At 40.2% G+C, this 25,200-nt stretch overlaps 1 protein-coding gene across 2 annotated transcripts in view; it reads right to left on the bottom strand.

The window, feature by feature from the left end:
- RXRG (retinoid X receptor gamma) overlaps window positions 1-25,200 on the bottom strand; it is a 160,214-nt gene that overhangs the window by 123,592 nt on the left and 11,422 nt on the right. The window contains exon 1 of one of the 2 annotated variants that reach the window (XM_036753897.1): window positions 16,927-16,990. The exons of the other annotated variant lie outside the window; for it this stretch is intronic. The gene's annotated coding sequence lies outside the window, so the exon portion shown is untranslated. Of the gene's footprint in view, window positions 1-16,926; window positions 16,991-25,200 lie in introns of those variants that run through there. 2 annotated transcript variants of the gene reach the window in all.

Below are 25,200 nucleotides of genomic sequence, written 5' to 3' on the forward strand. Positions count from 1 at the left end.
TCACAGATCCTTGGGGTAGTCTGATAAAGCCTGTGGAACTCTTTTCACAATTATATTTTTGAAATATCATATATATATATATATATATATATATATATACATATATATATTCCAAAGAACAAAACTAAATAATATAAAATACATAAAGTAAAATCCAAAGAATGAAACAACTATATTTAGATACAGTTATTGAAATTTTTTCTAAATAAAGTTCCTGGCCCCCAGGTTAAGAACTCTTACTGGGTAGATAGTCACCAATAAGATGCACTTTGGGGATTCCTTAAGTATCAGAGGCCCTAAAAGTTCTTTCTTGCTGGACTACCAAGGTGACGATTGGAATTCCTACTGTCCATCATTCATTCAGGTAAGCGAGTTCTTTGGCCTGAAAAGGCCTAAAATATAGGGGAGCAGGTTCCACATTGGGACAGAGGAAGACAGCAGTGAGAGGGAGGCACCAAGTTAGCAAAGACCAATTTGACCTACTTTCCCTACTTAACCTTCTGCCAACCCATGCTCCATACCCTTCTCACACTCAAAAATGGCCACAAAGTTAATAATGATAATAATACCATTTCTACAGCACTTTAAGGTTTGCAAAGTGCACTACGCGTAAAATCTCACTTGCTCTTCACAATAGCCCTTCGAGATAGGAGCTAACATCATTCCATTTTACACATGGGGAGACTGAAGCCGGGAAAGCTTAAATGACCATCTATAATCTGGGGCAAGATTCAAATGCAGATCTCCCTCAGCCTAGGTCCTGCACTCTATTCACTACCCCATTTAGCTGTCTTAGGTTACACTAAGATCTTCTCTCCTTTAGGCTAAATGAGTGAAAAGAACACGGGTTTTGGAGGCAGATGACCTGGTTCAAATCCTGTCTCCTTCACTTGCTGTCTATGTGACCTTCGGCAAAACACTCTACCCTCCCTTGGCTTCTACCCATTTTGTGTAAAATGAGGGAGGATCAAACAAGATGGTCTCCAATGTCTCTTCCGGTACTAAATCTATGGTCCTCCAGTTGCGATTAATTTATCAGTCCTTTCCAGGTCATCTGTTTCTGTTCTTTTTCTGTTTTGCACTGCTCTCTTCACCTTCTCTCTCTCTCTCTCACCTTCTTTGGAGTACCTAAATCTCCTTTAAGCTTCAGATCCCCAAATGCCTCAATTTCAGGCTAGAGAGACTTGGCCCCTGGTAAGCAGTGGGTATTTGCAGGCACTGGCTAATAACCACTCCAAGACTCACAGCCGTCATCTCTCAGTGGGTGCCAGGCTGCACCTCGTTCAAGGAACAGATCCTCGGGAAGGATGCATGTGGCCAAGTATGAGAAGAAATGGTGGGGGGAGGGCATGGTAAAAGGGAACATAGAAATGTGTGATGTCCTGCGGTACAGGGGCCCTGGTATGAGAGACAAGGTGGTTTAATGAACTGAGCGGCAGATTCAGAGTCATAAAACCGAGATTTGGATGTATCTTTAGACACTTACTATTATTTTCCTGTATCTCGGTCATTTTTCAGTGTGTGCCCCTCTTTGTGACCTCTTTTGGGGTTTCCTTGGAAAAGATACTGGAGTGGTTGGCCATTTCCTTCTTTGGCTTATTTTACAGATGGGGAAACTCATCTGTGCATTTTACAGATGAGGCAAACAGGGTTAAGTGACTTGCCCAAGGTCTCCCAGTGTCACTAGTATCTGAGGCCAGATTGAACACAGGAACAGGAAGTCTTCTGAATCCAGGCACCACCTAGCTGCCCCACTTAAAGTGGAAAAGAGCATTGGATCTGGAGTCAAACCACCTAGGTTCAAATCTCCCACGATCCACCCCACCACCAACACTTACTGCCTACGTGACCCTGGACTAGTCATTTAATTTCTCTTGTCCTCAGTTTTCTCATATGTAAAATAAAGAGATTGGACTATGACGGCCTCCGAAGTCCCCTCTAGTTCTTAATTTATGAAACTATGACTCTGGGCAGGTCACCTAACTTGCCTTAGACTTCCTAACTTCCTAACTGCCTCGACTTCCTCATCTGTAAATTGGGAGTAACAACAAATACCTATTTGAGAGTTGTTTCGAGGACCAAGTGATATAATACACAGCAAGCCTTCCCTAAACCTTAAAACACTGTGTGAATGTTAGCTCCTGTTATTAGAGGAGGCTACGCAAAGGGGCTTGGGGATTTTGATTTCTATCAGTAGAGTAATCCGGATATTGTCAGGCAAGAAGAACAGAGTAGAAGAGAGGGTATTGAGAGGCAAGAGGACAGACATCATTGTCTCATCATCAAGCCCAGCCTTTAGCAATAAATCTGCTGGATCTGAAATCAAAGAAGGCAGTGCAGTTCAATGGAAAGAGCATTCCTTGGCTTTAAAGTCAGAGGCCCTTGGGGCAGCTAGGTGGTGCAGAGCACCAGCCCTGCAGTAAAGAGGACCTGAGTTCAAATCCAACCTCAGATGCTTGACACACTTACTAGCTGTGTGACCTTGGGCAAGTCACTTAACCCCAATTGCCCTGCCTTCCTCCCTCCAAAAAGAAAAGAAAAGAATATAAAGTCAGAGGCCCTGGGTTCAAATCCCACCTCTGATACTTAGTACCTGTATGACCTTGGGCAAGTTACAATCTCCATGGGCCTCAGCTTCCTCATCTATAAAATAAAAGGTCTCTGATGTTTCTTCTAGATCTCTATTCCTATGATCTGGGTTCGAATCCACTACGTTTATTACCTTGGGCAAGTAACTCATAACTCTTTGGGCATGGGCTTTCCATTTGTAAAATGAGGTAGAAGGACTGGGATAACTTCTAGACATCTTCCAGTTCTAAATTCTATAATCCTACAGTTCTTAATCCAACCTGCACACTGGATATTAGTCAAAAAACATTAAGTAAGCATCTATTATGTGCCTGGCATTGTGCTAAGCCCTGGGGATACAGAGAAGAGTCAAAAGACTGTCCCTGACCTAAAGGAGCTCGCAGTCTAATGGGGGAGATGATATTAGCACACAGAAAGCAAAGAATTAGGTGAGGACACTACTATTTTCCGAGTGGAAACTCCTACTCAGACCACAGGCTAGGGTGGGATTCTTTCAGCTGGATACAACCTCCCTGGAGAATGGGGGAAGGGAGGGTTAGGGTGGGCAGTCACTCTGCCATCATGAAGCAAGGCACAGCTAGCTGTTTTGGGTGACTCTTCCTGATGGCCAACTCTCTGACTGCGTGCTTTTCTATGACATCACTCTTGTGACCTTTTGGGTCCAGCAAGGGCGGAGTCAGAGGGGAAGCTCACAGGCCATGATTCTTTGGTCATCACAAAGGTCTGGATTGTCAGTAGGCCCGGACTGGAGAAAGTGCCTCACTGAGGACAATGTCTCTTGCTGAGTTCCGAATGGTTTCTCTGCCCTAGGATATCTCTGGACATAGTGGACCTGTTGTTTGGCCCCTTCACTATGTAAAAAAGCACATTGTTGAACAGAGAGGCTCTCTGTGTGTGAGTGTGTGCGCGTATGTGTGGTGTGTATGTGTGTTTGAGATTGTGTGATATGAGTCAGAATACAAGTGGAAAGAGCCACTCTACAATTGCATTTTGCTTCTAGAGCCAAGGCTGCTTTGGAGAGGAAAATGAAAGAGTCAGCAAGTGGCCAGAAGCACCTTCTGCTCTTTGAGAGGAAGGGCTGGGGATGGTGGGAAGACCTCTGTGAAAGTTTCAAGGAGAAGACTGAGTGATCTTTGGGTGGATCGATACTTTGAATGATTCCAAAGCTGATTACCAGTGCAGGAAGCAGATCCAACAGTCTCATCCACTTAAAATAACAACCTTGGGCACATAAAGGAAATCATTCAATTACATTATTGATTTTGAGCTTTAAACACACACATAGACATACACATGCACCCACAAATGCACACACACACACACATACACACAAATACATACAACAAGCTAGCATATATTTGATATTCCGCTAGTACAGAATTATACAATCAAGAGACCTCAGAGATGGTCCAGCCCAGAGGTACCAAACTCCCAGCAGCCTGCAATACTTTCCACCACAGTTCCAACCAGATTAAAATATAGTTGAGAAATATTTAATACAATAAATAAAAATACAATAGAACATAGATAATGTTGATTTGTGGTTTTATCTATCAATGTACAGTGAATAGGGATATGTTTCTATTTGAGTTTGGAACCATGGGTCTAGTTCACTGGTGGCTAGAGTAATCTGGGGATCCTACTTTAGCAGACTTCTGAGCAAGCATATGATTTAGGAGTCAGTCTTAGAGTATTCCTTAAATCTGACAATAACTCTTCATCAGAAGCTACAACAAACATTGGGGAGAAAGAGAGGAGAAGGCTAGAACCAGATCTGAGATTTGTGATTTCATTGGTATAGAGACTTCCCAGTGAGCAAACTCTCTGAAGAGATCAACACAGGGGGGCAGCTAGGTGGCGCAGTGAGTAGAGCACTGGACTTGGAGTCAGGAGGACCTGAGTTCAAATCCAGCCTCAGACACTTGACACACTAGCTGTGTGACCTTGGGCAAGTCACTTAACCCCAATTGCCCTGCCCCAAAAAAAAATCCAAAAGAGATCAAACACAGGCTCTTCAATTTTTGGTCCTAGAGTTACTTGAGGCACTGAGAGGTTAAGTGACTTGTCCAAGGACATACAGACCTTATATATCAGAGGCGAGACTTGAAAGCAGGTATTTCTAACTCTAGACCTGCTCTCTATCCACTACGACATACTAACCCTCTGGGAGGAAAATGTGTCCCAATTTTTCAGACCAGTAAAATAATTATTCATATTTATACAGTGTTTTCCTCCTCTCCCCACCCCCAACCTGAATCCTATGACATAGCTACGATCAAAGATCTAGATGGGACCCCAGAGGCCACATAGTTCAAATCCTCTTGTTTTTTAGATGAGGAAACTAAAGCCATCTGGGTTTAATTAACTTGTCCAAGGTCACAAAGTATTAAACTTAAGAGACAGAATTTGAATCTAGAGCCTCATGCCTGCTTGATTGAACTGAGGCCAAGACAAGTTAGGGAGCTTGTTGAAGGTCACACACCAAATTCAGAGAATGATACGGTGAGCTGGATGGTTTTTTCAACACTGCAGCACACATCCTTGGGCAAGGAGTGGTTATGAGGAGTTGTGTGAGTGAGAATGACCTGATCATACCTCTGAAGAATTCTCCATGTGTCTTTTCCTGAAGTAGGGAGCTGTGTCCTCTGGACACAAAGCAGTGTCCATACTCAGAAGTTATCTGGCTCAGACCTGCTGACCCAGAAGGTATCTGGCCTTCTGCCACAGATTTTGTGAACTTGAGTATATTGGGAGGAGAAATTTTTTCATTTTAGACTTACCACCTGACTCAGACTGACCAGTGAAAAGAATAGCATCCCTGAAGGCAGAGGATCTGGGTTTGAATCCCGGCTCTTATGTTTAACACCTTCATGACCTTAAAACCCCTGGGCTTCAGTTTTTCTCTTCTGTAAAATGAGAGGGTTGAACTATATGGTCTCCTGGGTCCCATTTAGATCTTTGATCACATGATAGATATGGCACTTAGACTTCTTTGAACCTCAGTTTCCTCATGTAAAATGCAAGGTGCAAAAGCTTTTGTTACAAAAAGAGTAAATGTGGAGGGGAAAGAGAGAGAGAGAGAGAGAGAGAGAGAGAGAGAGAGAGAGAGAGAGAGAGAAGATGAAAGACAACAGAAAACACAATTAACTCCTCCACAAACTTCCTTTTAGAAGGCCCTAAGGTCTCCTGGGTGCATGGACCATGGAGGTCCAAGGCAGGCAAACTCCACTACATCTAGATAGGATGGGCACGGACAGGGCAAATGAGTGGTTTCCTAGTATCCTGTGGCACTTTTCAGATTATTACAGTAGGGATAGAGGAGGGAGTGTGGTTTGGAGACTTGCCTTGAGAATCTGTCCTCCTCAGACCTCCCTCTTGACAGTGCTCCCAGGAAGTCACTAACGACTCCAAATGGAATTTGAATTCTAGGATTTCTTCCCATTCCATTTTCCTAGATACATGAATGAATTCACGAGCTTGGGCTAAGTATGAAATCACAGCCCCACTTCTTCCCTATTTTAATGGGAGCACCAAGATGGGCTCTTTTGATATTATTCATTGTCTTAAACAGTTGATCCATCTGCCCAGATATTACCATGGTTCTTCCTCCATAACACATCAGTCACTCATTATTGACCCAGGTTGAGTTGAAAGGATCAATAAAACTCAGAAGTCTAAGATGACTGTTGGGTTATGAAATGAAAGGATTCCCTTGGTTATAATGTGAAACACTTCAGTTTAACTCGCCATTCCACTTCATATTCCACCATCCATCCAGGAACAAAACAAGCATTTATTAGGTGTCTTCTGTGTGGCAGGCACTGTTCTAAGTGCATTACAAATATTTTCATTTGATCCTCAAATAGCATCCAACCATTCTATGCAGACGCCTCACTATTTGCCCACCACTGCTTTACTTCTCCCACCTGAATAACACACTCACTATTAGGCCTCCTGACACCATGCCCACAGTCCCTGGGGAAGTTAATTCAGTTTGGGGATTCCTGAGCTGAGGATAAGATGTACTATAAGTGAGTGACTATTAAACTTATTCACCAAAGACCATTAAATCTGACCAGTCCAAGACCAGACCATGCTTCACAGCCAATTTATACATCTACCTGGTCTACCTTGTCACCTGCCTCCTCCTTTCCATACCCCTGCCAAACTTCATTCCACTCGGGGCTGTGCTTCTGAATCAAGACTTTTCTCACTATGACTCAGCTGCCTTCTCACCTTGGAACAACACTATACCATGTAACCCTTTCCTTCATTGGTGAGTACCCTCCAGGGTCACCATTTTAGGAACAGGTCCAGGCCAGCTGTGCTTCATTTCCTTCCTGGCTGTGCTTCTGATTTTATGAACTTGCCTTTATGTGTGGGTACCTTCACACACATACCCACCAGTTTTCAGCTCCTTTTTTATGTATTATCTTCCTCCATTAAAATATAATCTCATTGAGGGCAAGGTCTACCTTTCTTTTTTACTTACATTTCTATCCACAGCACTTGTCACAGTGCCTGAAATATAGTAAGCACTTGATAAATGCTTGTTATCTTTCTTCCATCTCCCCAAACTTGCCACCCCTCACTCTTGGCACAGAGTAAGTAATAGGAATGGCAACCAGATCAATACTCCCATGACTTCAGGAAAGAATCCACTGCCTTGTATATCCACTCACCATTCCTGTGATCATCCATGCCAAAATTCCTCTTTGATCACCACTCCACTAATGTGTTGTCTCCCTCCATCAATGTGCAGTTTCCTTGAGGACTTGTCTCATTTCTTGTATTTTCATCCCTAGTACTTAACACTTAACCCTAGTAACTTAACATAGTATGTGACTGGCACATACTATGCACTTAATACATACTCTTTTATTCTTTTATTCACCACCACCCTGATTTCTAAGTCAGAGAGCAACCCAGAAAAATGCAGCTCATAAATGGTCTCAGATGCAAAAAGCTATTCAATATGACACATTGCCTGGAATGATCCATCCCTGCCTTTCTCTCTATTCCCCATCTCCATCTTTATGTCTTTCACACGCACAAAAAAATTATCCCTGAACATTCATGTTCGTAGCCTTTTTGAAGAGTCTTTGGTAAGAAAGGTCAGTAGTTGCAATCGATAGATGAGTGGCAATGTACTGGACCGTGACAGGGATGGAAGCCCGATGCAGAAAACATTTCTACTAAGCATGGAGGGAGGGAGGTTGTTATTGGCAGAAATGCCAGTGCCACTGGAGAGAGACCTCTCCATTGCACAGGCAGAAAAAGCCCCATATTTTAGAATCTGACAATTCTCCATAGTCAGAATCCTCCATACTTGGGAGGTCCTAGGTGGCCCCATAGAAATGTAAATAGGATGTGTAAGCAAGTAACATGAAGTGAAACCTCAGTTGAATTGGAGGAGGTCCAGGGACACTGTTCTATAGAGGGGGGCGCTACTTGGAACAGAGACCCCAAGACTCTGAGACACTGAATGAGGGCTCTGTTTATGGTGGCAGGGGGTGGGTGGAGAAAAGGCAGTAGAGAAGGTCAAGGCAAGAGAAAGGTTCACCCCAACCTGATGTCTGGTATCTTTTTGTTTTAATTAATTATTCTTGCTAATGAGGTGCTAGATTCTATACTACTGAAATACCAAAAATGCTATCAGCATTTTCTAAATCCAGTTCCTAAGACAAAGCCTCAATTGACCCAAATTGGTTAGGAACCTATGGCTCATTTGATAAGCCAAGAAGATGTATGAACCCAGTAAGCCATTGTAATGGACCACAGGGATTATAATTATAAGTCTTCAGGGATATACAGAAACAGACTGGGATTGGAAATGAACTCTGGCTCACCTACCAAAATGCCCAAAACTCGCTTACTTTTGAAGAACTGATGTCCCCATTTCAATACTAACAGGACCAATGAATGACCAGTTCAGAAAAGATGAAGCATCCTCTTTTTTTCTTTTTTTTTTGAGACTGGGTCCCTCTATCTTGCCTAGTCTGGAAGTACAATGCAGATCTATACAAGAGATTTGACCTGCTCTATTTCTGATCTAGGTGGATTTGACACCCTCCTCCTTTAGACAACCTAATGAACCTCATCATATTGATGCTGGATCTAATAGAGACATCCAATCAGCATAGCCCATGGCAGCTCAGAACTTCAAAGCTCAAGGATATACGAGCCTCTGTTTCCATACTGCCCAGCCCTCAGAACTGTGATTACAGACATGTCTCGCCATACTTAATGAAACATCAGTTTCATGTGATATATGATTAATATTGGACCTCATTTTATTCCAATCATGATTAATTAGTTCAATATGATTCCATACAGATGGTGATTATAAGTTCTGATAGTAAGCCTCAGAGCTGTGAACTGCAGATTGTAAATTCACTTGCTTAATCATGGGAAACTGACTAGAGGACCTCTACCTCTGTTTTTCCTTATTATGGTGACCGAGCCCATTGAGGTGGAGGTGACTCAATTACATGGAAAGGCGTCCAGCTATTTTTGTTGCTCCTCCATGCCTTGACATCCCTTTATTGCCCAACATGGAGAGATGACTGAGCACATAGCCAATGAGTGACCTCGGTTGCTGGTCTGTAGCCTGCCTTTCTACCAACCCATGGATGTGCTCTTCGGCTTGGCAAGGCCTCCTGAAAGGTCAAGATAGGTCTGTTGATATCTGCTCATTAGCCCATTTGTCAACCAATGGGATCCTGTATTTTGTGTAGACCCCCCGGGACAGTAAAGGGCAAGGTCTATCAACCAATGAGATTCTATGTTTTTGATCTGGTCCAGCTTTATTGTTTTTGTATCAAGCACTATAAAACTAAGTCCCTAAGGAAGGGGGCATCTCATATCATGAGGTCCACTTCATTAGAGGGGAACATGGACTCTTTAATAAAGTTCCATTGGCTCAGAGCTCTACCTCAGTGGTTTTTCTTGCAGATTGGACAATTTTGGAAACCCCACATTCAACAATAGTGTAAAAGACCTTTTCAAATAATAGGCTGCTTCAACTACTCAACAAGTATCTATTAAAATACCTACTAGGTGCTAGGCACTATGGTAGGGTTCAAAGGTTAAAATGAAACAGGAAGCTCCCATTCTATCAGAGAAAACAACTTGTACACATACAAGTTTATATAAGATATATACAAAGCAAGTATAAGATAATTTTATAAGACTCCAGAATCTTAAGAGATCAAGAGAAATTTTATTCATGATTGATGCTTAAGCTAAGCTTTGAAAGAAACTAAGAATTATAAGAGGTGGAGTTGAGGGTGGTGTGCCCTCCAGGCAGAATAGACAGTCTTCACAAAGATAAAGAGATAGGAGATAAGAGTATGCTATGTGAGGAAGGCCATTTTGGTTAGACCATAGAGTTTATGAATGCAAGTCATGTATAATAAGGCTAAAGAGGTAGTTTGGAGACAGTTTGTAGAGAATTAAATTCCAAAGAGAGGTGTTTGTAGTGGTTCCTATGAATAATAGGAAGCCTCTAGAGTTTATTGAGCAGGGAAGTGGCATGATGAAATCCATACTTTAGAGCTAGAATTGCAGGGTGAGGCATGCATTCTCAGACATGGATGTGTTAATTTGTTTTCTCTGAATACATAGTTGTCAAAAAGGGAGGGGACTTCTACCTGAAAGGGGAGAAGTTATTGGATAAGAATAGACACAAAAAATATCAATAAAACATTTTTAATGCATAAAAATTATAGAGAAGTTCATAAGGGGACACAAATAAGGATGATTTTGTAACAATATTGTAAAAGTAATCATACATACAGAGGGTCTCAGTTTCTTATATGATTGATTTTTTTCTCATTCTTTGTATCTTAAAATGTTTTTGATGGTTGGTAGATTCACAATAAAAAAATTTCAAATAATAAAAGAAAATCACTTTGGCAGCTCCTTGATGAGCATTTTAATACTTAATTAGTAAAGAGTATGACTGAAACTAAGCATTTTGGGTTTTCTGATTGGCAAAGAGGAACTAGGGAGCTTCTGAGGCCCAAAGGAAGAACAACTTTTCATTTCAATTACCTCTCAAACAAAGTCAGGGCCAATTAATGATTGATTAGTCAAGCAGTCACTCTACAAGTACTCAGCATTTCTTTTGTGCAGACAAACCATGAAAAGCATTGTGGGTGATACAACAGAAGGGAAGCTCAGTCCTTGTCCTGAAGGACCTTATAGTCTAGTCAAAGAATAAGACACATATGTAAATAACTGTAGTACAAGTTAGAATGTTGCAAGCGTGTAAGTGAAGGGCGAGAAATTGGGGGAAGGGTGGGAGAAGCAGAGAAGTCTTCTTGAAGGATAGAGCTCAATGTTGAGCCTCAACGGTAGAGGATATCAATAGTTGGAGATGTGGAAGGTATGTATCAAATGAGTTATCATGTGTAAAATGCCTTGCACACCTTAAAATATTATATAAATTCTAGGTATTGTTGTGGTTGTAGTTGTCATCATTGTATATTCCAAGCTCACAGGCTCAGAGCTCCAGGAGAGCTTAGAGTTCAACTGAACAATGTCTTCACTTTACACATGAGGAAATAGAAGCCCCAAGAGGTTATGTGACTAACTGAAGGTCATATATGTAGAAAGTAGCACAGCCAGGGTTCAAACTCAAGTCCTTTGACTCCTAATCCAGCATTCTTTTCATTATACCATACTAACATGGGGAAGAAAAAAAATACAAAATACACATATACACACATATATATATGCACAGATACAAATATATGTATATATGCATATTATACATATACATATTTATATATCTGTGTATGTGTACACATACGCACAAATATATAGAGAAAGTGAGGACAAGATAAGCTAAGGTATTAACCAACAGTTAGCCCAGTTTAGCTAAGACATAAAGTATGCAAAGAGGTATGCCACTAAGTACAACGATAAAGGTAGGTTGGAGGAACATTGTGGAGGACTTTAGATGCCAAAGTAAGGAGTTTGTATTTTGTCTTAGAGTCAGTAGTGAGTTGCAGAAACCCTTTGAGGAGGGAAGTTATGAGATTGGACCTGCATATTAAAAATATTATGTTAGCAACAGTGCAGAGGATGGATTGGTAAGAGGAAAGACTGGAGACAGAGTAAACCATTAGGAAGCCATTAAAGTAGTCCAGCTGAAAGGCCCTTGGTCCTCACGCTGGTGGAAAAGAGAGGACAAATGAGAGATTGTGGAAGGAAAGTTAATTGACTGAATGTGGGAGTGAGGGAGAACAAACAGTCACAGGTCACTCCAATGTTTCAAGCCTGAATTCCCAGAAGAATAGTGGTACCATGAGCTAAATGAAATGAGGAAGTGAGGGGAAGAGAACAGTGACTTTAGTTCATAGAGTTATAGAAACCAATCAAGACCTGGAAGAAATCTCAAGGGCTATCCACCTAATCTTCTCATTTCACAGATGAGGAAACTGAGACCCAGGAAGTTCAAATGACTTGTGCACCATCATAGAGGTAGTAAATATCAACATAGGGGAATTAACCTAGGTCCTCTGACTCTAGAGCCAGTGGGGTTTTTTTCCACTGTGACACACTACCTTCTGGTAGGGCAGTTGGCAAGCATTTGAAAATGTGACTTGAAAGGCTGGTTAGAGAGGTTTACCACCGATCAGCAATAGCAATAACAACGATGATAATGAGAGTAATAACTGACATTTATATAGATCTTTACGAGTTGCTAAGTGTTTATCTCATTTGATCTTTGCAACAACCCCACTGGGGTGGCACACATATTATTATTTTCTAAACTTTATAGATGAAGAATCGAAGATTTATTAGGTTATTTTCGCAAAGTCCCCCAGATAATAAGTTTCAGAGACAGAATTCTAATCCAAATATCTTCTGCCTTCAAGTCCAACATACTTTCTACTACATTCTAGAACCCGAGCTCCTAAAGAGAAGGGACTGTTTAATCCTTGTCTTTGATTCCCTGGGATTTATTGGGTTAGAGGCACAAAGTATGTGCTTTGTCAAGTCAAGCCAAGTTGAAAAGCACTTCTTAACCACTATGTGCCAGGCACTATGCAAAGCATTGGGGAAACCCCCCAAAAAGGCAAAAACAATCCCTGCTCTCAAGGAGTTCACAGTCTAATGGGGGAGACAGCTCCCAAACAACTATGTACAAATAAGATAGATAGAAAGATAGATAGATAGATACATACATACATACATAAATAGATAGATACATAGATAGAGAGATACATAGATAGATAGATGGATAGATGGAAAGACAGATAGATAAAAAAGCAGATAGATAACAGACAGATAACCAGATAGACAGATAGATAGACAGACAGATAAAAAGGCAGACAGATAGACAGATAGATAGATAGACAGAAAGGAAGAAAGAAAGATGGATGGATCGATAGACAGATAGATAAAAAGGCAGCTAGATAGAAAGCAGATAGATAGATGACAGATAACCAGGTAGATGATAGATAAAAAGATAGATAGAAAGATAGATAAACAGATAGATAAAAAGGCAGATAGATAGATAGATAGATAGATACGGGAAATTGGAAATAATCTCCAAAGGAAGGCACCAGCACTGAGGAGGACTGGAGAAGGCTTTTTGCAGAAGGTGAGATTTTAACTGAGACTTGAAGGAAACCTGGAGGTAGAATTGAGGAAAGAACATTCCAGGAACAGGAGGCAGACATTGAAAAGGACTATAGTCCATCAGGAGATGGTGTTATGTTTGAGGAGCATCAAGAAGACCGGTATTGTTGGTTTGCAGAGTACATGAAGGTAAGTAGAATGTAAGAAGACTGGAAAGGTAGAAAGGAGCAAGGCTGGCAATGGCTTTAAAAGCCAGACTGAGGGTTTTATATTTGATCCTCAAGGTAAATAGGGAGTCATTGGAGTTTATTGAATGAGGGGTGGTGATATGGTCGGACCTGTGCTTAAGGAAGATAGCTGAGTGGAGGATGGACTGGAGTGGGGAGAACTGAGACCAGGAGACCAACCAGAAGACTATTGCAATAGACCAGGTGCAAAGTGGTGAGGACCTGTACCAGACATGGGGCAGTGTGAAAGCAGAGAAAGGGTGGGGCATGATTGTGCAAGAAATGGTGCAAAGGTATAATCAATAGGATTTGGAAATAGATTGAACAGTAAGGAGTGGTAGTCTGGATGACTGGGATGATAGTGACGTCTTTGATAATTACAGGGAATTTAGGTGAAGGGGAGGGCTTTAGAGGAAAGATTATGAATTGAGTTTTGGACATGTTGAGTTTAGGGTATCTATAGGACATCCAGTTCCAGATGTCCAATAGGCAGTTGGAAATGTAATACTCACAATCAGGTGAGAGACTAGGAATGGATAAACATATCTGAGAATAATCTGCATAGAGATGATAATTGAATAAATGCGAGCTGATGAGCTCCCCGAGCAAAATGAACAGATGCTTGTTGGTTGATTTGTGAGCTATTAAATATTCTTGATAGGGGTGTTAAAGGTTCTTGACCAGTATTTCAGAAATTACTTGAATAATTGACGCTTTGAATTATTCAAAGGATTTACCAAACCCTGCCTTCAGCCTTAGCTGTGAAAACCTAGTAATAAATTTTATTGCCAACTTCCATAAACATTTATGTGACTTTCAGTGAGGACAAACCATCATATTAAGCTGCATTAGACTATGGTAGGCTGGTTGGTACTTATCCAATCAGGGCATTTCCCATCTGAGAACAAGCCACTTTAGAGAAAGTACAGCTAAGCTGCAGAAAGATGAGTTATTCACAAAGTGACATAAGCAAAGGTTTAGCTCTTAGGGTGATTGTCCCACATTTGAAAACAGACAAAGAAGCAAAGCCTGAAAAAAAGCTGATCCGAGCTTCTTATTGGGGAAAAAACCAACACTCCTCACTTTGGATTTCCTTTATTCGGAATTTTGGTAATACTTTGTAATTATATATCCCCCCCTTCCCACCTCCCGCCAGAAGCAAGTTATCGTTCTGAATGTCCGAATAAAAATTCATTTTATCCTCTCAACAGTCTTCTGAGGTAAGTTGGGATGCTATTACTAGCCCCATTTGACAGGTGAAAAACCTGAGGGACAGAGTGGCCAAGTGTCTTGTCTAAGCTTGATTATATACACCTAGGTCTTCTCACTCCTAATACAGTGCTATTTTGCCCTGTTCTATTAAATTCAGACTCAAGCCCCCAAAACAACCATTTACTCTGAACACTCTTTCTTCTGATGGGTTTCCCTACCTTAAGTCTTTCCTCTCACCAATTCCTTCCCTAAGCTTAATTCATAGATGAGAAAAATGTGATTCCTTGCTTCCAAATTTCCCTATTATTGTCAAGAACACCACAATCCTCCCAGACTTACAACACAGTTATACTCCTTGATTCTTTCCTCTCTTTCATCCCCCATATCCAATCTGTTCTCAGGGCCATAATATCTCTTGCATCATCCTCTTCTCAGCTCTGACATAGCCACTACCCTAGTATAGACCTTCATCTTCTCACATCTGGTCCACTGCAATAGCTTGCTAGTGAGTCTGCATGCCAAAAGTCTCCTCCACTCAACTATCAAAGTGATTTTTCCTAAAGCATATGTCGCATCGTGTCATCCCTCTACTCAACAAGCTCCAGTGGTTCCATGTTAAAGGGAAAGTCCTTTACAACCTGGCCTCAAGCCACCTTTCCAGAATTATTACATATTACTCTATCACATACTCCATCATATACTCCACAGCCAAACTGGCCTTGTTATTGTTCCTCTTCCCTCCCCTCTTTGTGCTTTTGCTCTGCCTATTCCCCTTTCTTAGAATGTGCTCCCTCCTCATCTCTGCCTCTTATAATCTCTAGCTTTCTTTCAGACTCAGTGAAAGTACCACTTTCTACATGAGGCCTTTTCCTGATGCCTTCTGTCACCCCAAATTATCATATATACATATATTTCATATCTTATATATTGATATGCTATATTTCCCCACATAATCATGGCCTGCATAATCATCACACCCTATTTTTCAGTCAAAAAATTTGTTTATAACTTTTCATCATGTAATTGTCATATGGTATAATTCTGTATAATTCATGCCACTTAAAAGATAAACAGAGCAGCAATGTATTCACCAGTGGCATATGGATACACATTTATCTCTTGCACATTGTGAGCCATGAGCCTAGAATTCTTAGTGCATGCACATTGTCAGTATTCAATTTTAAGGTACATTCATGACTATTCCATGCATCTTAATCTTGCACCAAAGTCAGTTTAATAATAAATGATTTTTACATAATACTGGCACAGTTTTTCAAAGCTTCACATAATGGTCGCACCCCACTTTTGCAAAATGTTGCATGAAATCTGCAATCATTATGAAGTGAAATATGGTGCTCATGTGTTGTCTCCCCTGATAGACTACACATTTCTCAAGTACATGGACAATTCCACTTTTGTCTTTGCAATTCTACACCTGGAACAGTGCTAGGCACATAGTAAATGCATACAAGACATGAACAGAATGGGTGGAAGGTAATTTCAGTAGGGAAAGCACTGCCAGCTGGGGGTGAGGGAAGGGGAGAGAGGAAAGATCTCCTACACAAAATGAGATTTGAGCTGAGTCTTGAAGAAAGCCAGGGAAACCAAGTACGCAGAGGCAAAGAGGGAGACAGTCCAAAGCATGAGAAACAGCTAGTGAAAATTTATGGAGTGAGGCAACAAGAAATATTAAAGCAAAGTTAAAAGATTGAAAAAATAAAAGAAAATGTAAAGTAACTCATAGCAAAAACAACCAACCTGGAAAACAGATTGAGAAGAAAAAATTTAACAATCATTGGGCTACCTGAATGCTATGACTCAAAAAAACACCTAGACATCAGATTTCAAGAAATCTTAAAATAAAGATGCTCACACCTCTTAGATCCAGAAGGCAAAGAAAGACTCCACTGGTCACCTTATAAAAGAAACCCCAAAATGAAAATCCCTAGGAACAACATAGTCAAATTCCCAGAGCTTCCAGGTAAAAGAAAAAATGCTATAAGCAGAAAAAAAGAAAGAATTCAAGTACAGAGGAGCTATAGTCAGAATGACATATAATTTAGCAGCCAGCACTACAAAGAAGCAGAGAACTTGGAGTATGATACTCCAGAATATAAAGGATATGAACTTGCAGCCAAAAATAACTTACCCAGAAAAACTGGGTTTTTAAAAGGTGCCTTCAATGAAATAGAGGACTTCAAGCATTTCTAATGAAAAGACTGGAGCTATAGAGAAAATTTGAAGTTCAAACACAAGGGTAGAGAGAAACCTAAGATTGTGGATCAGAGGAATTCCCCAATCAAACCTGGACTTTGTTCTCTGTTGTTACTGTGAGTTGTCTGTCTGGTGTAGGTCCAGTGGAAAAAGGATTAACTGTAAGGCTTTTGCATCTTCTGAATTTTCTAGAGTAAAATAAAAACTGTCCTGTAATGAAAGAAAGAAACAGGGAGGAAGGGAGGAAAGAAGAAGGAAGTAAGGAAGAAAGGAAGGAAGGAAGAAGGGAGTGGGGGAGGAAAGAAAGAAAGGAAGGAAGGAAGGAAAGAAGGAAGGAAGGGAGGGAGAAAGAGAGAGAGAGAGAGAGAGAGAGAGAGAGAGAGAGAGAGAGAATTAAATCAGGAGATGGAGTGTGAGGAAGAGCAAGAACAATATGACTAAATCACAGAGTATATGGCATAAAATACGTGTAAAAAGATTAGAAAAGTAGGAAGAGCTAAGGTTGCAAAAAGCTTTAAAAGCAGAACAAAGAATTTTCTGATTCTGAAATTCATAAGGACCCACTAGAGATTATTGAGTGTGTTTTTGTATTGAAGGCAGGGGGAATGAAATAACTTGGTCGGATTTACATTGCAGGAAGATCACTTCAGCAGCTGAATGGAGGATGGATTGCAGAGGGGAAATTTTTGAGGCAGAGAGAGACACCAACCAGAAAGCTATTGCAATAGTCCTGGCATTAGATGGTGAGAGACTGCATCAAAATAGTGGCTATGTGAATGAAGGGAACATACAAGAAATATTGAGAAAGTAGAAACAGTAAGATTCCTTTATTCTAGAACATATGCCTCTCTTGATGGCACATAAGATCACATTAGTTTTTTGTTTCTCATATCACACTGTTGACTCATTGCAGAGGACTCCCACCCACCCACCCAGAAATCACTTGCAGTAATTCTACTTGGACCCACAACTCAATTTGAAATTTTATCGCACACACATGCTAAACCTTCAATTTTACTAAGTGCCATCCACTTGCTACCTATGAGTGGTTTTAACTATTCAAGCTTTAGTATATACAATACCTGCAAAGTTTGGAAATAAGCTTTATAATTAGTATACTCTGCAATTTTAGGAACCTAAACTCATGCAAATGAAAGCCTTTCTCTGTCACGTATAATTAGCCTAAATGAAGTAATTGATAAAAATGAAACATCAAGGTCAATTCTCCTTCCAGCTTTTAACCTCCAAATCAAGTCAATTTATTCTACTTATTCTTAAGGCTCCTAATCATCTGTCTCTAAATTACAGAAAATTGGTACATTTAATTTCAAACCATTTTCTCTTTCAAAACAAGACTCTTGCAATTAGCTCTTTACAAATCTATGGTAATGAAGTATCTAAAGCATGCAGAAGGCATTGGTCTAAAGTTGCTTGGATAGGGGATAAACTATGTTAACCAATGAAGAGCAAGGCTTTTCCTTCTCCTATCTATTCCTTTTGCATCCTTGCTTTTGACTTTGGCTTGCAAACCAGTTTCTCTCAGGACATCTTGCCAACTTGCCCACAGCAGGCTAGATTTGGGGCAGCGAGTGCTCTGAGCTTCCATTGTCTATTCATTCTGGACTCCCTTTTAGTGTTAATTGATAGACAATATTGCCTTTGTTCTAGATCTTCTTTGCTTCATGGTTAGTTTAATCTTTCAGCAAACAGTTAAAATTATGCACTTGAACAGAAGGGGATGATTGTTCATGGAGGATGGAACAGAAGTCTTCAGATTGCAAGTGCATTATTCAGCTAAGAAATCTTCTGTATTAATCACAGAATCGTTTTTAAAAAAAAAACCGTGGCATCTCAAAGTTGGACAGGGCATGAGAGGTCACATATTCTAACAATCTACTCATGCATGGATCCCCCCATATAGCATCCCCTGAGAGGCAATGTGACTAACAAGGTACCACCCTGAGAATGCTGTGATGGAGATGTCCAATATTGGTTCTGAAATCACTGAGTGACTTCCTGCCATGAACAGACTGCTGTCACTCTGATTGGGAGGGGTGGGGGAGGGAGTTGGGTCTTTGATTTCATTGGTCTAGGAAACTGCCAAAGAGAAAACTCCAATGAAGACTAGAACCTCATAGCAATCTGAGTCTTAGAAATTAAGTGAATTTTAGATGGTCACAAAGCCAAGATGTCGTTTTACTGACCTTGAGGTCAGACCTCTATATACTAGACCATACTCCATCTTGTTGCAACTATATGTGTGTTATATTTTAATCCCTTTATGTTATGGACATATTGCTGTGATTAAATAACTCTAAATCACATTTTAAACTCTGTTTGAAAAACATTATTTTAAAAAGTGATTTCTTACAGAAAGGAACAGTGTAGCTTTAGCTCAGGAAATTTGTCAAAATTGCAGGTTCCTAAGAATGACCTCAACTGCTAGAGAAATGCTGCCATATTTCATGTTTAACTCACAAAGTTATGATGTCTAAAACAATAGTGGTGCTCATGCCATTGTACAAGGTGTTCCTAAAGTCTGGACACATAGGCAATTGACAGCAATGTGGAGTTATTGCGTTGAGTTCACGTGAATCTTGCAAAGCGCATCAACCTTTGCGTCACAAATGAATTGAAGATGTTATTTGTTAATATTCCAATTAAATAAAATGTTGTTGAAAATTTCATTCATTTCATTTCTTGAAAATTTGCATTTTTGCCTATGTGTCCAGAGTTTAGGAACACCCTGTACTCTGCCTTGGTCAAATGACATCTGAAATACCGTATTGAGTTATCGGTGGCAAATTTTAGGAAGGACATTAGTGAGTTGGAATAAAGAAGAAGAAGACCAGGATGACGAAGCCAAAACCAGGTTATACAAAGATTGATTAAGAGAAGAAATATAATAGAGTGAAAATGATAATAATAATGATTATTATTACTATTATCACTGAGCCACCCACTCAAAAGTGTTGTGACACTTATGACCTCTTTGTTTATAATCACAAAACCTTTGACTCATTTCTGTACTCATGGCTCAGTCATGTATTTACATATATACATATATGTGTACATATACATATGTGTATATATAATAGATTGAAGTTTAGTGAGGATATTAAGGCATTTGATGTTCACACCAACCAATATTTATTAAGAGATAACTATGTGCTGGAAACATAAAGACAAAAGCAAAAGCAGTTCTTTCCCTCAAGAGACTAGTATTCTAATAAAGGAGAGAGTACACACATATAAACAAGATATGTATGAAGTTGCTACAAGATAATTCCAGAGGGGAGGGAATTAGCATTTAGGGAAACGAGGGAAGATTTGCTTGGCCATTGAGTTGATTCTTGAAGGAAGTTATGAATTCTAAAAGGCAGAGGTAAGGAAAGAGAATTCCAGGAATGAAGGACAGCCAGGGAAAAGGCACATAAATAGGAGATGGAGCACTGGGTATGAAGCTAGTATGGAAAATCATTAAGGTAGCTGTGTAGAGAACAGACTAGAAAGGGAAAGGACAGGATATATGCATTTATATAGTGCCTACTATGTGCTAAATACTTTTGGTTGTTATGGTTCAGTCTTGTCTGTTTCTTTGTGACCCCATTTGGGGTTTTCTTGGCAAAGATATTGGAGTGATTTGCTATTTTCTTCTCCAGCTCATTTTATAAATGAGGAAACTGAGATGAACAGGGCTAAGTGACTTGCCCAGGGTCACACAGCTAGTATGTGTCTGAGGCCGTATTTTTAACTCAGGTCTTCCTTAGTCCAGGCCTTGCACTCTATTCATTGCACTACCTACCTGCCCCTAAGTATTTTTACAAATATCTTATTTGATTCTCACAACAACCTTACAAGGTAGGTGTTATTATTGTCTCCATTTTACAGTTGAAGAAACTGAGGCAAATAGAAGGTAAGTGACTTGCTCAGAGCTATACAGCTAATTAATGATGTTTTCAATGGATCTACAAAAGATAAGCTTACATCTCAATATTCTTATCAACTGCAAAAATCAGTCATTTTATTCACCTTGCAGCAGTCTACAGAACACTAAACATGAAAGAATAATAGGAGGAGAGTGAACTGACTTTGGACCATTTCTGTCTTGCACATGACATACCATCTCTCAATTCTATGCATTTTCATTAGCTGTCCCTCATGCCTAGAATTCTCTCCCTACTCATCACCATCTCCTGGCTTCTTCTTTCAGGTCCCAGGTAAATCCCATATTTTGCAAGAAGTTTCCTCAATTCTCCTTACTTCCAGCATTTTCCCTCCGTGATTATCTCCAGTTTACCCTGTATGTAGCTTGTTTGTACATATATCCTTTCAGGTTGTCTCCATTAGGCTATAACTTCCTTGAAAGCAGGAACTGGGATTTTTTGGTTTGCCTTTTTTTGCCTTTATTTGTAGCCCTAGCCCTTAGCACAGTGCCTGGCACATAGTACTTGTAGACTCGAATTTTCTTGACTCTTTAACCTCATCAAAGAAGATAAGCAGAATGAAGTACTGGTAATAATGATGACAACAATGATGATGATGATGTTGGTGATGATGGTGGTGGTGGTGATGGTGAAAGTGATGGTGATGATGATGATGGTGGTGGTGGTGATGACGATGATGATGCTGATGCTGATGATGACAATGATGATAAAGATGATAATGCTTACCTGTCACAGGAAGATTACTAATTCTAATCAAATATAAGTTGGGTAAAACCAAAGAATAATCACTCGCACACTTTAAGATTTTCAAATTGCTTTACACAAACTATCTCACTTAAGCCTCATGAAAAGCCTTTCAAGTAAATACTATTATTATCCCAATTCTGCCAATGAGGAACTGTAAGCTCAGAGAAAATGTGTGAATATGTGTCTGAAGTAGAATTTCAACGCAGTTCTTCCTTACTCCAATTCTAGTGATTTATCCTACGAAGAAGGCTGGCCCTGGAGTCAATAAAGACCTGAATTTGAATCCCACCTTTTACAGTGACTAGCTAAGTGTCATAAACATTTAATCTCTCCAAGCCTCAGTTTCCTTATCTGTAAATTGGGAATAATAAAACCTGTAGTTACTACCTCAGAGAATGGGAGATTAAATGAGAAATATGTAAAGTGATTTGCTATTTCTAAGTGTTTTGTAAATATCAGTTACCATTATGTTTAACCTGAAGAAGAGAAGATTAAAGTTAGAAATTGTTGCAGGGCTGTATTCAAATGTTGAAAGACTGTTGTGCAGAAGAGGTTTTTGACTTGGCCAGCTCAGTTCCAGAATAGAAGAATATCATAAGGAAGTAGATTTCAGTTCAACATAAGGAAAAATCTCCTACAAATCAGGGCTATGAAAGAGGGCTATGCAGTATTGGTACATAGTGAGTTCTCCGTCCCCAGAGTCCTTCAGGCAAAAGTTGAATAATCACTTTGGGGGATTACTGTAGATGGGATTTATACTTGTGAGGTAAAGGTGTTGGACTATGTGACTTCCAGGTCCCTCTCAAATCCAAGATTCTATGAGTTAACCCCAAAGGAAAATTAGAGAAAGAAAACTTGGGAGGTTAATCTAAGACGGAGGCTTGGAAAGAGAGATTAATTTAAGAGATTTGTGAACAGCATATTACTGAACCATTAATAATATAAAAAATTAAATTGAGATTCATTCCTTCTATGTGTGACTTCTCCCACTGTAAGTGGTATATTGAGGTCATCCTGGTGACTCAGTATAGAGGAGATGCAAAACCAAGGGGAAGAGCTGCTGTATTGCCAAGGTCACAATTTAAAAAGGAGAGTTACTCCCTTCCCCTTAACTCCTGATTAGTGGCACTGGAGGTGATGAAAAGCCAAGAAAGAGAGCCTTCTGTTTGGTGATCCCTCAGCTGTGAGAATCAAATGAAATTATATCTGTAAAAGAGAGGGGCTGGACTTGTGATTTCGTTGGTACAGGAAACTCCCTCTACTAATGCAGGTAGGGACTTTCTCTGAAACCTATGATCTTAGAACTTTGCCTAGGACACAGAGAGATTAAAAGGTTTATCTAGGGTCCTCAAAATTAGTATGTGTCAGAGGCAGGATTAGAACACAGGTCAGCTCTCTATCTAGTCACCACAATGAAACTCAATGTATGCAAAGTTCTACATGAATGTCAACTATATGGTCCTCTGGTGAGTGCTCTCAAAGGGCCTAACGAAAAGGACAAATGCTTAAATCAGTGCCACAAACCCTTGTAATTTCATCTATGTGGGAACACACCTAACCAAAGCAGATCACAAATAGTGTGGGGAAAGCAGGGATCACCCAGATGGCAATGACTCTCATATGAGACCCCAAATCTCTAGCACTCATGTTTCTATTGAACTTAGCCCAACACCCCCTGGCTCACAGCGGAAGTGCTTTCTTACCTAAAAGCCTCCCCTGGGCCCCATGCAAGTTTCTATGTATATGCTTCGATATTCTCATCTTTTTCATATAAGGTACCTTGGGCAGATTCTGGAATCCAGAAGCTCTTCTCAATAGGAATTAGAGGGTTCTTCTTGCCAATTTGATGCCAGCGTCTCTCTTGTCCTTGCCTCCTCCCAGTCGCACTCCTATATTATAGTACAGTCCAGGGACATCTTCCCCAAAATTAGCCCATCCTAATCACTTGAGTTGATTGTTTCTTCTGAAAGTCAGCCCAAGGGTATCTGAAGCACTCATCCTTTACATTGCATTGGCATCTGATCTACCTATCAAACCACTAAACCTCTGTCCAAAAGCTTCATGGACTTTACTGAGAAGAGCTCTTGATGAAATCCTTCTCTGACCTCACCCTCTATTAATAGCTAGTCAAAGGAACAAATATTATACAGTGCTTAGCCAGATGCCTGGCACACAGTAGGCATTTATTAAATGTTTGTTGACTGACAGAATATACTTTGAGAAGCAAAATTCTTGAAATTTAAAAAACTGACCACTTCTGACTCCCTAGGATATACCTTTGTCTTATCCACGAACTCAGTTCACAAAATCATATTCTTCCCTGGAACTTTTTATCAATAGCTTTTTATAAAGAGAGTTCATTTATAACATCCTCATCATAGGCACTCATATTTCTATTCAGTGATCACAGGGCCATTTGAATAATAGTCTGTATCATCAAAGAACTGATGCAGAAAAAGCTGAGAGTGTTTGTCTAAGCCCTGAGTTCACATGTGTTGAGGGGAGGAAGAAGGTCAGAATTCTGCAAGTGAATCTTAACCTTGAGGCAGGATTAGAAAAGCTAGAATTACCAGGGGGTGGGGGAAGAGAGATGGCCGTATTTTTTCTTGCACTGTTCATCCCCGCTCACTTCAGCATCTTTTACCAGCACCATCCCCCCTCCAAAAAAGAAATAACACTGAGTATAGACCCACGTAAGGCACCTGAGTCCAAAGCTAAAGTATCTGCTAGTCTGTGGTCCTCCATGATTGTGACCAAAGGGCAGAACATCCATCACTCAATAATCTGCATCTTCAGCTTTTGTTCCTCTTTGGTAGAAACCCAGCAATAGCTATCTGACCTGCCCTCTAGACCCAATAACTGTTGCTCTGTTCAGAATGAATCTTCACAGCTGTCAAATACAAGAGCGACAGCACCTTAAATCGTAGCTAAAGGTCACCCACTAAAAGTCAAGACCAAAAGGACAAGTGCATTATTGACAGAGACAAAGGGGAAAGTATTAACCTGGAAGGACTATAGATCTGTTCTTGGACTTCTTCCTTGCCCCAGGTTTTGCTTTAACTCTGTATTCACATGGCTTCTCAATTTTTTAAAAAATAATCTTTGGACTGGGAAGGACAGAACCCCCCAAAATGGCTACTAAAGAATCGAGAAACAATGCCTGACAAATAGTAAGTACTTCATAATAGTAGCTAATTTTTATATAGCACTTACTATGTGCCAGGCACTGTGCTAATTACTTTAAAATTATTTTCTCATTTGATACTCACAAAAACCCTGTTGTTGTAGGTGCCATTATTATCCCCATTTAACAGAGGAGGAAAGTGAGGCAAACAGGTTAAGTAAATGCTCAGGGTCACACAGCTAGGAAGTGTCTGAAGCCATATCTGAACTCAGTTCTTCTTAACCTCAGGCCCAGAACTCTATCTACTGCACTGCCTAGCTGATTAATTGATACCCAAGATGAAAAAAGAGGATGCACCCAGCTGACCTTGATGAATTCAAATCATCTGTTCCAGAAGAACTAAACGCCAAGCTACAGAAAGAAGAGTCAGATGTGAAAGCTGGGCCAGTCTTAGTGGTCTTTGAAAAATCATGGGGAAATCAAGTCAATAAGCATTTATTGAGCACCTACTGTGTGTCAGGCACTATCCTAAGCACTAGGGATACAA

Source organism: Trichosurus vulpecula, chromosome 4, assembly GCF_011100635.1.
Source record: "Trichosurus vulpecula isolate mTriVul1 chromosome 4, mTriVul1.pri, whole genome shotgun sequence".
Lineage (NCBI taxonomy): Eukaryota > Metazoa > Chordata > Mammalia > Diprotodontia > Phalangeridae > Trichosurus > Trichosurus vulpecula.